Source organism: Rhinatrema bivittatum, chromosome 15 (assembly GCF_901001135.1).
Source record: "Rhinatrema bivittatum chromosome 15, aRhiBiv1.1, whole genome shotgun sequence".
NCBI classification, from domain to species: domain Eukaryota; kingdom Metazoa; phylum Chordata; class Amphibia; order Gymnophiona; family Rhinatrematidae; genus Rhinatrema; species Rhinatrema bivittatum.
Genome location: NC_042629.1, coordinates 31335970 through 31349218, shown reverse-complemented (window position 1 = coordinate 31349218; position 13249 = coordinate 31335970). Strand labels below are relative to the sequence as shown.

At 50.5% G+C, this 13249-nt stretch overlaps 1 long non-coding RNA gene across 1 annotated transcript in view; it reads left to right on the top strand.

The window, feature by feature from the left end:
• The first annotated feature begins 9553 nt into the window (after nt 1–9553).
• The window catches only part of LOC115076936, a 48721-nt gene continuing 45025 nt past the window's right edge, over nt 9554–13249 (top strand). The window contains exon 1 of the long non-coding RNA XR_003852903.1: nt 9554–9878. This is a non-coding gene — a long non-coding RNA (uncharacterized LOC115076936). The remainder of the gene's footprint in view (nt 9879–13249) is intronic.

The window sequence follows — 13249 nt, the reverse complement described above, 5'->3', positions numbered from 1 at the left end:
GTGGATTGCCGTCGAGCCTGTAAAAGTGTAGTAATCACCGGTTCTGGGTATCCTCTCCGTCACAAGCGATGCCTCTCAAAAGCCAAGCCACTAGACAAAAGTGATCTCTGATCGGAAAATACGGGGCCTTGATGAAGCAGTTCTGAGAGGTGATTCAGGAGCAACGGACCATCCACCGCTAGATTGACAAGATCTGCGAACCACGGTTGACGTAGCCACTCTGGAGTTACCAGGATCACCTTTCCTGGGTGCTTCTCTATTCTGCGCAATACTTTGCCCACCAGTGGCCATGGCGGGAATACATACAGTAAGACTTTCGGAGGCCAAGGCACAACTAGAGCGTCGACTCCCTCAGCCCCGTACTCTCTCTTGCGACTGAAGAACTGAGGAGCTTTCGCACTGAGCCGAGTTGCCATCAAATCGACATGGGACGGCCCCACCATCTTCGAATGAGCCGCATTGCGGACTCCGCCAGCTCCCACTCGCCTGGATCTAAGGTTTGAAGACTGAGAAAATCGGCCTGAACGTCGTCGACCCCTGCGATATGAGAGGCCACTAGTTGAATCAAGTACCATTCCGCCCATTGAAACAGCTCTCGTGCTTCCATCGCTACCCCTTGACTCTTGGTCCCGCCTTGGTGATTGATGTATGCAACTGTTGTGGCGTTGTCTGACAGAACTCTGACTGAACGTCCCTGAACGAGGTGAAGAAAGGTTTGAAACGCCAGCCGTACCACTCTGGTCCCCAACCGATTGGCCACGAGGCTTCCAGAGAAGGGCTACCAAAATGATAAGGGGAATGGAACAACTCCCCTATGAGGAAAGACTAAAGAGGTTAGGACTTTTCAGCTTGGAGAAGAGACGACTGAGGGGGGATATGATAGAGGTGTTTAAAATCATGAGAGGTCTAGAACGGGTAGATGTGAATCAGTTATTTACTCTTTCGGATAGTAGAAAGACTAGGGGGCACTCCATGAAGTTAGCATGGGGCACATTTAAAACTAATCGGAGAAAGTTCTTTTTTACTCAACGCACAATTAAACTCTGGAATTTGTTGCCAGAGGATGTGGTTAGTGCAGTTAGTATAGCTGTGTTTAAAAAAGGATTGGATAAGTTCTTGGAGGAGAAGTCCATTACCTGCTATTAAGTTCACTTAGAGAATAGCCACTGCCATTAGCAATGGTTACATGGAATAGACTTAGTTTTTGGGTACTTGCCAGGTTCTTATGGCCTGGATTGGCCACTGTTGGAAACAGGATGCTGGGCTTGATGGACCCTTGGTCTGACCCAGTATGGCATTTTCTTATGTTCTTATGTTCTTAAGTACTCTGGGCCGACTGTCTTTCGCAGACCGCTCCCCAACCAGAGAGACTGGCGACAGTAGTGAGAACCACCCACTCCGGAACCTCTAGGCTGACTCCACGCTGTAGATTGGAAGACTGTAGCACCATGATAGACTGTTCTGCGCTGACGCATCCAGCAAAACCAGTAAATGAAAAGCCTGCAACAGAGGATTCCATTTGTCCAACAGAGTTCTCTGAAGTGAACGCATATGCGTGAAGGTCCACGGTACCAATTCTAGGGTGGAAGCCATCAAACCCAGAACCTGTAGGAAATCCCAGGCTCATGGAATTTTCAATGCCAATAAGCGGCGAACCTGTGACTGAAGTTTGAGCATCCTCTCCTGTGTGAGAAACACCCTGCCTTGGCTCGTGTCGAAACAAGCGCTGAGGTATTCGAGTACTTGGGAAGGCTCTAAGTGACTCTTCGTCCAGTTCACCACCCAGCCAAGAGACTCCAACAGGCGAACCACTTTCTGAACTGACGCACGGCAACCCTCCAACGACTTTTCCAGAATTAGCCAATCATCGAGATAAGGGTGTACCAACACCCCTTCGCGTCGGAGAGCCGCCGCCACTACCACCACCACCATCACCATGGTGAACGTACGGGGAGCTGTCACTAGCCTGAAAGGCAGAGCCTGGAATTGGAAATGTTGACCCAACAATATGAAACGGAGAAATCGCTGATGCGCTGGACGAATTGGGATATGCAAGTATGTCTCCGTCAGATTTAGGGATGCCAAGAACCGCCGCTATCACCGAGCGGAGCGTTTCCATTCGAAAACGTGGGATATGTAAGGACCTGTTGACCAATTTGAGGTCCAAAAAGGGGCGAAATGTCCCCTCCTTTTTCAGGACAACGAAATAGATGGAATAGTGACCTCTGCCCCGTTCGCGAGGCGATACCGGAATCACCGCTCCCAACTCGCGCAACCTTCGCAACGTCTCTCGAACCACTGGGCAAATTGTTAAAAAACCCGCAAGGGGAGACTAAGAAGAGTTCGGGAATGAAGTGTGCAAATTCTAAAGCGTAACTGTCTCTTATCACTGAGAGTACCCACTGATCCTGTGTGATTTTGGTCCACTCCCCATAAAACTCCGCCAGCCGGCCCTCTATATAGGGAACGGCAGAGTGAACCGGCCTCGCTTCATTGGGAGGACTTGACCGCTGCTGCTCCTCCTGTCGTGGGAGCTCTAAAAGGTCGTTGCCCTCTGTGAAAGGACTGGCCCCAGCAGCGCCCTGCGGTTGCTGAAAAGGCTTTTGGGACCACGCCCCTACGGGCCCTCTTGAAGGAAGAGACAGGCTGGAGTCCCTGACGCGCGACCTGGATTGAAACACCTGGCGATTCCTCGGCTTGTCCTCCGGCAGCTTGTGAACCTTTGTCTCACTCGCATGCTTGATGAGTTGTTCCAGCTGCTCACCAAACAAAAGACAACAACAAAAGGCAAAGAGTCTAACTGGGCCTTAGAAGAGACATCCGCCGACCAGTGATGGAGCCAAAGTAACTGTCTGGCCACAACCGCCGAACTCATGACACGTGAGAGCGAACGTACCAAGTTGTACAGCGCATCCGCTACATACGCGATCAACGCCTCCACGTGATCTGCATCCGACGTAACGGTCCCATGAGATGCATCCTGAAAATTCTGCACCCATCGCAGCATGGCCTCTACATAAAGCCGGAGCACACGGCAGCCCGGAGCCCCGAGGCTGCTCTCTCAAAAACCCTCTTGAGATGAAGTTCCAACTTTCGGTCCTGGAGATCCTTTAGGGCCGCAGTCCCTTCCACGGGAATCATAGTCTTCTTAGTGACCGCAGAAACTGTCGCATCCACCTGCGGAAGTGCAAAAAGCTCCAAGGTTTGCTCCGGTAATGGGTAGAGCTTGGCCATAGCCCTACCTACCCTCAAACTTGAGTCCGAAGAATCCCATTCGTGCTCAATCAATTGCCGGACCGACCTATGCTACGGGAAGGCGGAAGGGGGAGCACAAAGACTATCCAGCAAGGGGTCTGCACCATCCACCTCTGAAACATCCTGTAGGGGTTTCAACCCCAACTCCTCTCTCCGGAACAACTGAAGAATTTTGGGCTCATCCCCTTCCACCATTGATGGTAGTCCTATGTCATCCCTGGTCCGGATCCGGCGCTGAAAACCCCGACGCCGGAGGAGCCAGGACCTGTGAACCCAGTCACCCCGACAGGGCCAGGCACAACAGGAATAGCCAAGTTTCGCAGCAGCGCGGATCCCATCCCGGAATTAATAGGCTGCGGCTCCAGATTGGGAAGGGCCAAAAAACCTGGAGCCCCCCCCCCATCCCCTACTGCTGCACCAGGTAAGCCTGGTGTAACAGGAGAATGAAATGTGGGGAAAAGGGACGCGCACCTGGAAGCAAATTGGGGATCTGAGGTAAGGGATCCAAAGAACCTACACCTCCAGCGAGCCCCTGTGCATCGGGGGGCCCGGGATGGATGGGAGAAAACCTCGGAGAATTCCCCTCTCCCTCCGATAATGGCGGTGGGCGCGAAACCGCATCCAAAATAGCTGCCGCTCCCGTCTCGAGGGAACCGGCAGACCCGGTGGTAGCAGGAGGCTGCAAAACCGATCCGATCGCGGCAGCCGTGTTTTTGCAGAGGTGCCGGCATTTGCCCCCACCCGGGAGAAGAGAGGGCCCTTCCCCCCCTCCCCCGAAATACACCCAGAACAGAGGCCCGATCGACTGAGGCGCGCTGGGACCACCCCACACCCGCAGCAAGCTGAGCTGCAAACCATGACAGTAAGCACAGGAAAATTCAAAATTCAAAATAAGAGCCAAAAAGAAACCCGATCGGGGAAGATGTTACAAACTTTGTTAACTTTTAAAGTTTAAAAAACAAAGCTTCTCTCCCAGAGCTGAAAAGCACTGTCCAGCTCAACACAGCTGCTAAAAGAAAGGGCGAGAAACCTCTGATCAAAAGGAAAAGGCTGCAAGCCGCACGGCTGGCCTCTTGAGGGGAGGGATCTGGACCACGAAATTTACACCCCATGGTACAACTTGGACCTCGACTGGTCCACCTCAACTGAGCAGAGAAGGGTTCCTCAAGGAACCAATCCCCTGGGAGGAAGGTTCACCTGCAAAGAAAAATCTAACAGGAAAAAACAGCAAGGGTAAAAAGAAAAGCCCTGCAGGTTAATGCACCAGCCATCTGCTGGAGACAGATGAATACTGAGCTACTGCAGGTGGCACCAGGGGTTTTCAAGCAGTGTCAACGAGGTTTTATCTGTCTCCATCTGCTGGCAGGGATGAATTAACCCAGGCGTTCTGGACTGATCCAGGTACGAACAGGGTATTTGGGTTACTCTTCCCCACATTGCACTTGTCCTCATTAAATTTGTCACTCTGGAGCTATCAGGATCACCTTTCCTGAGTGCTTCTCTATTCTGCGCAATACTTTGCCCACCAGTGGCCATGGTGGGAATACATATAGTAAGACTTTCGGAGGCCAAGGCACAACTAGAGCATCGACTCCCTCAGCCCCGTAACTCTCTCCTGCGACTGAAGAACTGAGGAGCTTTCGCATTGAGCTGAGGCGCCATCAAATCGACGTGGGGACGGCCCCACTGTCTCCGGATGAGCCGCATTGCGGATTCCACCAGCTACGGCGGAGTCCGCAATGGCAGTTTTGCAAGGTCCTCTAGCAATTTCTTACAATCGTCAGGTGATTTAAAAACTTTGAATAATTTGGTGTCATTCCTTTTATTATTTCCCTGGGGCAACCAATGTATGTCTGTCCCACAGTGCGCCTGGGTGTGCCAAAGAAAGATGAGTCGCTGTATTAATGTCCAAACAAATCTTTACTGATAAACTATGAAACTGGCACAGTCTTAATTCACACAGCACTATGATTCCTCATAACAATTTCCTCCTCAATCTGTGCAGAAAGGTCGAACGCCAGCCAGGGGCAGTCCTGCCCTCCAGGGCTTGGAAAAGTAGGGTCCCCAGCTAGCAGGGTGTCCTTTTGTTGGGTAGAACTACCTCTTCTACCTGGCAAGAATATTTTGTTGCAGTCTCTGCACAGAGAAACTCTCTCTCCCCCCCCCCCCCCCCCCCCAGGTTTGTAAGCACTGGATGGGTAACTTCCCCAATGTTAGGCTTTGCCTTTACTCATAGTTTGTTGGAATAGTCTTGGTTACTGTTGCAGACCTCATATTTTTCTTTTGGGTCCTTAATGGGAGGGATCCCTTGGAGCAGGATTCTTAATGCCCCCGGCAGGAAGGAAGGCAGTCAGAACTTCCACGCTGGATCTGGAAATTTAGGTTCACTGAACTCAGGGGAAAAAACTCTGGGGTGGCTCACAGCGAGTCACAGATCTTCCCTAACCTGCTCAGACCCAGGTTCCCCCTTCCCTGAGCGGAACAGGCTCCAGAGCAGCCCCAATACTTAAAGGGTAAAATTTCCAAAAAATGACCCAGAGGGGAATAGCTCAAACCAGCCAGAGAGTAGAGTGGAAAGGAAAACCCTCTCCCAACACTGGCTGGGCTCACCAAGTAGGGCTTGCCTGGCTGAAACCGGCTGGGCCTGTAAAATAACAAAAACCTAACTCCTCTCTACCTTTTGTACTCCCGTATTAACCCCAAAGGATTCCCTCCTCAGCTGTACCTGGGAGCTATTATATAGCATTAGTAGTGGGATAGCCATGGCAAACCCTGCAGGAGGGGGCTGCATCTGCATGGACCCCCCCCCCCCCCCCAATATCCATCCTACTCTGACTAGCTGACACTGTCACTAAATACCCAGGGCTTACTGGTAACCTGAGAAGTGCCCGGGTTACAACAGTATCTACCATTTTGCCTGGCACAGACGTCAGATTCACTGGTCTGTGGTTTTCCGGATCCCTTTTTAAAAATTGGCGTTACATTGGCAACCCTCCAGTCTTCAGGTACCATAGACGCTTTTAATGATTAGTTTACAAATTACTAATAGCATGCCTGAAATTATTGGGGTAGATTTTAAAAGCTGTGCGTGTGCGTCCATGTGTGCACGCTACCCGGCACGCACACATGGACATGCGGTTTTATAACATGAAATCGGAGCTTCCCTTCCCCCTAGCCTGACCTTCCCACCCCTTCCCCTAACCTTTTCCTCCCCAGCCCCATTCTAACCGCCCCTTTAGTAAAGCCCCGGGACTTACACGCGTCCCGGGGCTTTATGCGTGTCGCCGGGCCTTTTTAAAATCCGGCCCATCATTTTTAAGTTCTTTCAGCACTCTTGGATGCATACCATTTGGTCCAGGAGATTAGTTTGTCAATTTGCCCTATAACATCATCCAGGTAAACTGAATCAATATCTTTGAATATCATCTCTGGCATGAGTATATATCTGTTACCTTCATATTGCAACAGAATCAAACATTTTGAAACTAAATCCCATTATTATTTTATAGACCTTCATAACATCCCGCGGTCTCTTTGGGCATTTCTGCTCTTTTTCAAGCTGCTTAAGGGATCATCTTTAATCATAGGTCTTTAAAGTCCACTCCTATTTTTTCTTTTTATGTTTTTCTATAAGATATACCCTCCGGTATTAATATGAATTTTGTAATATTTCCCTTTCAGGGGTAGTTCAGTCCAGTTCGCGGGGGGTACAACCCTCCCGGTGTTGATGCAGAGTACAGTTCGACGTGTCCACATTTCGCGTCCAAAGCTGCCTCAGGAACTCCTCTGACTAGATATAATTACTTCTTTATCTGAATGGGATATCCGCATTTACTCTTCAAATACCTTTAAAAAGACAAAGTGTTACAACTATAAAATAATAATGGGATTTAGTTTCAAAAATTTTGATTCTGTTGAAATATGAAGGTAACCGCTAATTGACATCTTTATAATATTTATAACATTCGTCAATAATTAAAAACAAGAGTAGTATATGACAATATATCTTAAATCTTCCTCAGTGAATACTGAAGCAAAGTATTCATTTAGTCTCTCTGCTATGGCTTTGTCATCTCTAAGTGCACTTTTTACCCCTTGATCGTCTAATGGTCCAACTGATTGCAAGGCAGGCTTTCTACTACTTGGAGCTGGGAGCCTGAACCTACAGTGTAGCATATGCTGGGCGGGGGAGAGGAACAGCGGCTGATGTGGCCGAGAGATGAAACTATGCTGTTGCATGGGGAGGAGGGGAGGCACAATGGGCCCAATAGCTGCCAGGGACCTGAACCTGCAATGTAGCATGAGGCAAGGAACTGAAGGGCCAACTGTGGCTGAAAGCTAAAACCTACACTGCAACACAACTGGAGGAGGAGGAAAGCAGGGTTATCAAAGCCCGAGGAGCACGTGTGTCCTGCTACTACCCTGGCTGGCCTTTCCAAGAGATGACAGACAGCTCCAACAAGAGTGAATAGTTTGGTTGAGAGCAAGAAAGGAAGACTAAGGATAATTGCATGAGGCAAGAGAAGGGGAAAAAGGATTGAAACAGTTCAGTGCTTCTCAACTGGTGCACCAGAGCAATGTCCTGGCAGCAGTGGCTCAATGTTCTTCTCTGCATGGTTTTATCCTCCACTCACACACATATATACATCCTCCAAGACCTGAAGAGCAGGCTTGGGGTGGTGGATAAACTCAATTCTCCTAATCAGCAAAATGAAACGAAGCCAGTATAGAGTATTGCTGCTTGCTGTTACAGTGAGCATTTTTAAAACTCACAGGTTGTTAACTTTGCACAGCCAGTCACTTGTGAGCCTTAAACATGCTCATGGTGACAGCAGGTAGAAACACTTTATATTGGCTGGCATCTACCCCCCATCTCAACCCTACTCTTCACTTCATGAGGAGGGAGAAGGGGGAATGGAGCAGTGGGCCTGAGGGAAGCCATCACTGCTGCAGGCCCTGGCCCCAGAAAACAGGGCAGATTATTTGATCTGTGATGCAATCAGGCATTCCCCCCCCCCCCCCCCAAGAGCCTCCCTGCTGGGAAATATTTTGTCAGGGGACACGGCAAAGGCAACTAGCAAAATTGGGTTTTAAAAGATGTTTGGAAAAAGATTACTATCCATGAAAAGATGTAAGAAGAAATAAATCTAATTTTTGGAATCTGCTGGGTAGTTGGGACCTGGGCTGGTCTCTGTCAGATAGGATGCTGGACTTGCTTGGACTCTAGTCTGACCCAGCATGGCAATTCTTATGCTTGCCCTGCTGGCACAGATGGAGAAGAGAGGCAGGAATAATAGCAAGGGATGACCGAGGAATGCAGAGGTAAGCTAAGGGAAAAGGGGCTGAGTGAAACTAGGGTGGACTGATTGGGAGAGAGAACTTTGGAGCTGGCGGCAGTCAGCCCAGGTATGGAGTTCGGGAGGGGGGTGAGAAGAGAAAAGGCCTTGGAGGAACAGGTTGCGTTATGGGGATGAGCATAGGAAAAAGGTGAGAAGGGGAGAATGGAGGAATCAAGAATGGAAGAATACCCTCAAGATGGAGAGGGGATGAGAAGGGGGGGGGGGGGGGGAAAGAGTTGAGGAAGGGATAAAGCATACCTGGGAATTCGCTGGGTTGGCATGGAGACTCCGGATTTTTAAAGAAAACCCCGAGTCCCCTGCTGCTGGAGAGAGCCCAAATGAAAAAGTGGGTGGAGGAGGAGCGTATGCTCTGCGCCTCAAGGAGGAGCAACTGCCCCCGCGCGGCAGGAGGAAGAAGAGCAGCAGCGTAGGCCCCGCACAGGAAAATGAAACAGGAACAGTGTTGGGCCCAATACCGCAGACAAACATTAATCCCATGGTCCTGGGGAAAAAGATGTGGCTAATGAGGAGCCAGGTTAGGAGAAAGAATGAGAGAGAGAGAGAGAGAGAGTGTGTGTGGACGCTTTTCCCTAACAGCAAAAGGAGCAGTTACTCCGGGCCCCGTATAACAAGGAGCCCAGGGTGCAAGACCAGCAGCCAGTGGCAGCATTCACCGCCGAGGCAGAGCAGCGCTGCATTTTGAGGCCTCCCCGGTAGCACTGCGTTCCCTCGCCCCGCCCCCAGCTCACCATCTGGAGCCGGCACGTGAGAGGGTCCGTTTTGTCTTTTTCGGGCAGCGCGGGGCGGTCAGGTCAGCGAGGGCGGCAGAACAGGACCTGAGCCCACCAACCTCCCACCCCCTCCGGAGACCCAGCCAATCGCTCCCTGCCAGCTCATCCCTCTACCTGGCCGCGGATAGGCTGTTCTCTCGATGCAGCACGTGCCAGCGTCCCGAGCTCCAGCGCAGCAGCTTTTAATTACACCGCGCTACAGGCATTAGGAGGGGGGCCCCTGCTAGAGTTGGGGCCCCGCTGATTGAGGGGAGCCTGGGACTCCCCTGCTTCTGCTGCCGAAGCGATTGTGGTTGTGAGGGAACCTGCTTTTCCCTTATCTGACACAATGGGGGAGCGATAGAGACAAGAATAGGACTGGTTTTGGACCTGGGGAGAGGTGGGGGTACCTCAGAGGGAAAGACAGTCCTGGCATTTCTCCTGGGGGCTTGTGGGGGAATGAAAGGAGGAGAGTGCTGGCTTTGGACCCACTGAGAGAAGTAGTGGAGTACTGGTAAGTTTCAACCTTTCCGGGTTGGTTCTGGGATAAGGGAGAGCATTGTCTGGGGGAGGGGGATAATTTGCAAGAAAGGAAGAAAGAAGAGAGGGCTGGGCTTGGCTCTAGGGACGGGAGAAGGGGAGAAGCGCTGGGGTTCAACTTCGAAAGGTAGGGAGATGGGATGGGAAGAGTGCTACTGAGTTTCAGCGTTGGGGGGGAGGAGAGTGCTAGGTTGGATCTGGGGAGGGGAAAGGAGAGAGCTGACTTTTTGAGAGATGTGAGCTGGGTGCAAGACCTGCTTTCCCTTTCCTTGCTGCTGGCTGTGGGAGCTGCCAACCCTTTTAGCTACCGTGGTACTGTGCTGCCATCTGACCTGCACTGCCTGCTGCTGCCCATAGCAGTACTCTGGGGAGGGATAGGGAGTTATACCATCAATAGGTAAGTGGATGGTGGTGGACAGAGTATGGGGAGAACTGGGGAGCAGGGGGTGTGGTTTGGATGAGAGGAAGGGGTGGGGGCAAGAAGGAGAGAGACAAGAGGTGGTGGTGGGGTGGAGGGAAGAGAGAGGATGAAGGAAGAGGGATGGGTATAGGGGAAGAGAGGAGGAGGGAATGGGAGCAGGGGGAGTGGCTAGTGGTGGGAAGGGAAAGCATGACTTGGCAGAGGTGAGGGCTAGGAGTAGGGGAAGGGAATGGTGGCAGGGTTGGGGAGAGAGAAGAGGGGACTTGGGGCTGGAAGAAAGAGGAGGGGGCTGACCAGAGAAAAGAGATACTGTACCTAGTTTAGTCCTGGGGGAATTCTGCATTACTGCTGAGCACAGAATTTGGCAGATCCCGGCATGCTGCAAGCTGAGGCAGCCCCGCTCATGGAGAAGATGGAGCAGGCCCAGTATGCTGTGAGTGGAGGCCATCCTGCTTGCAGCAAAGACGGAGAAGGCCCCAGTGAGAGTGAGTTTGTGTGTGTAAGATGGTGAGGCGGGGGATGAGAGAGAGCGCATATGTGAGGGTGCATGGATGCCAGAGAGAGGGAGCCTATGTGAGGAGATTGTGAAGGAGTGTGTATATGTGTGTGAGAGATCGGGAGCTGGTGTGTGTGAAAAAGGGATTGTGTGTATGTGAGGGTGCTTGCTTGTTTGTGAGAGAGGGAGCCTGTGTGAGGGTGTGTGAATGTGTAAGAAAGAGAGCCTCTGTGAAGGGACGTGTGTGAGAGAGGGAGCCTATATATAGGGGGGACTGAGCGAGAGAGGGAGCCAGTGTGCCGGGGTGTATAAGCGAGAGACAAATGTAGCCTATGTGAGGGTGTATGTGTTGGGAAAAAAAGGAAGCCTATGTGAGTGTACAAGAGAGAGAGGGAGCCTGCATGAGGGTGTCTGCGTGTGAGCGAGAGAGAGGGAGCCTGCATGAGGTGTCTGTGTGCGAGCGAGAGAGAGGGAGTCTGCATGAGGGGGGGTGTGTGAGAGAGAGGGAGCCTGCATGAGGGGGTGTGTGTGAGAGAGAGGGAGCCTGCATGAGGGGGGGGTGTGCGAGAGAGGGAGCCTGTATGAGGGTGTGTGTGTGTGTGCACAGGAGAGGGAGTCTGAGGGGTGTGCGCGCGCGGGAGAGGGAGTTTGTATGAGGGTGTGTGTGTGCGAGAGAGGGAGTCTCAATGAAGGGTGTGTGTGTGTGTGTGTGTGAGAGAGAGTGAGTGAGGAGATGTGTGCGAGAGAGAAGAGGAGTCTATCAGTGTGTGTGCGCGCATGCAAGAGGATTCTGTATGGGTATGTGTGCGAGAGAGAGGGAGTCTGAATGAAGGGTGTATGTGTGTGTATGTGTGAGAGAGAGTGAGTGAGGAGGTGTGTGCGAGAGAGAAGAGGAGTCTATCAGTGTGTGTGCGCACATGCAAGAGGATTCTGTATGGGTGTGTGTGTGAGAGAGAGGGAGTCTATCAGTGTTTGTGGGTGCACGCTCACACGAGAGGGAGTCTTTATGAGGGGGTGTGTATGTGTGCGAGAGAGGGGGGGAGTCTGTATGAGGGTGTGTGCATGCGAGAGAAGGGGACCCTAGATGAAGGGGTGTGTGTGCGAGAGAGAAATGGAGCTCTGTTTGAGGGTGTGTGTTGTGCCCTAGAGAGAGGGAGATTGTGTGTGTGTGTATGTGAGAGAGTGAGAGAGACAAGGGTGCCTGTGTGAGAGGCAGTACTTAGAGAGGGGTCAAACTCTGGGAGTGGAGCTAAAGTGGAAGGAGTTGAGCTAGAGGGGGAGAGGAGAGAGAGTGACAGATGGAGGAGTTGGGGCCTGAGAGGGCAAAGTGAAAGGAGACTGGCCAGGGGAGTAGGGAAAGAGGGAGGATGAGACACTCTTATAGTGAACTTCTAGGGTAATTTGCTTTAATAAACTTTTTCTGTATTATATTTTAAATTAATTACTTCAAGACTGTCCATGTATATTGTTATTTTGACCAATATAAAGTATACAGAATTTTAATTTTTTGTGAGCAGAATTTAACATTTTTTTGCACAGAATTCCTCCAGTACTAGTTGATGTTGTATACGTGTGTGTTGGAAAGGGGGGGGGGGGGGGGGGGGGGGGGGGGGGGTGGATATTATGTTGGGGCCACCGAGCCTTCATTGGTTTTCTTATGGGAAGGGACAGATTTCTCCCTTCAGCCCTCTCCTCTTTCTTTCTTTCTGCCCCAGCCACTTTCCTTTGGTCCTACCTTGCTTCTCTCCCCCCTTCAGCACCCACTTCCCGCCTCATCTTCTCCTTTCAGCCTCTTCCATTCCCTATCCCCCTTCACTCTTGCTCTCAAACGTTCTCAGGTATGCAAAGCAAAAAAATTGTTTTTATCCTTATTATTTTCATTACTGGGTCTTTGTGTCTGCTATTTTAAATATTTTATTGGTATCTAGAAATTTTTTATTTTTTAATTATTGGATATTCCACTCATCTACTGTTTTGAAATAATCTGTTCTTTTTTTTAGTGTGGTTTTACTGCTACTGATTTTATATTTCTTGATTTGTTTTATAAGGATGGGTGATGTTTCTTTCCTTTGTTGCACTGCATACAGAGACTCTGGCTTGTTGCAGTTTCCAATTCAGTTTTGGTCTCTCTATTCTTTGTTAGGTGAGGGTCAGCACATGTGATTCAGGTGAGGTTCTCTGCTGGCGTGTAGTTTCTGTGTAGGGCTCTAAGGCAGCCTGGCTTGGTCCGTTTTCCTAATAGGAGATGTATTGGTGTCTTAAGGCCTGGTGTAATAGTTTCAGTGTTGCCTTTTCTTACTGTTTGAGTACTAGAAATTGGTGCTGTTTTGGTGTGAGCTGTTTACTATTTATGCAATTTCTGTTCAGACAGAATATGTATCTTTTTTTTGTGTCATTCTTAACAATAAAAATAATACTGGACCTTTAT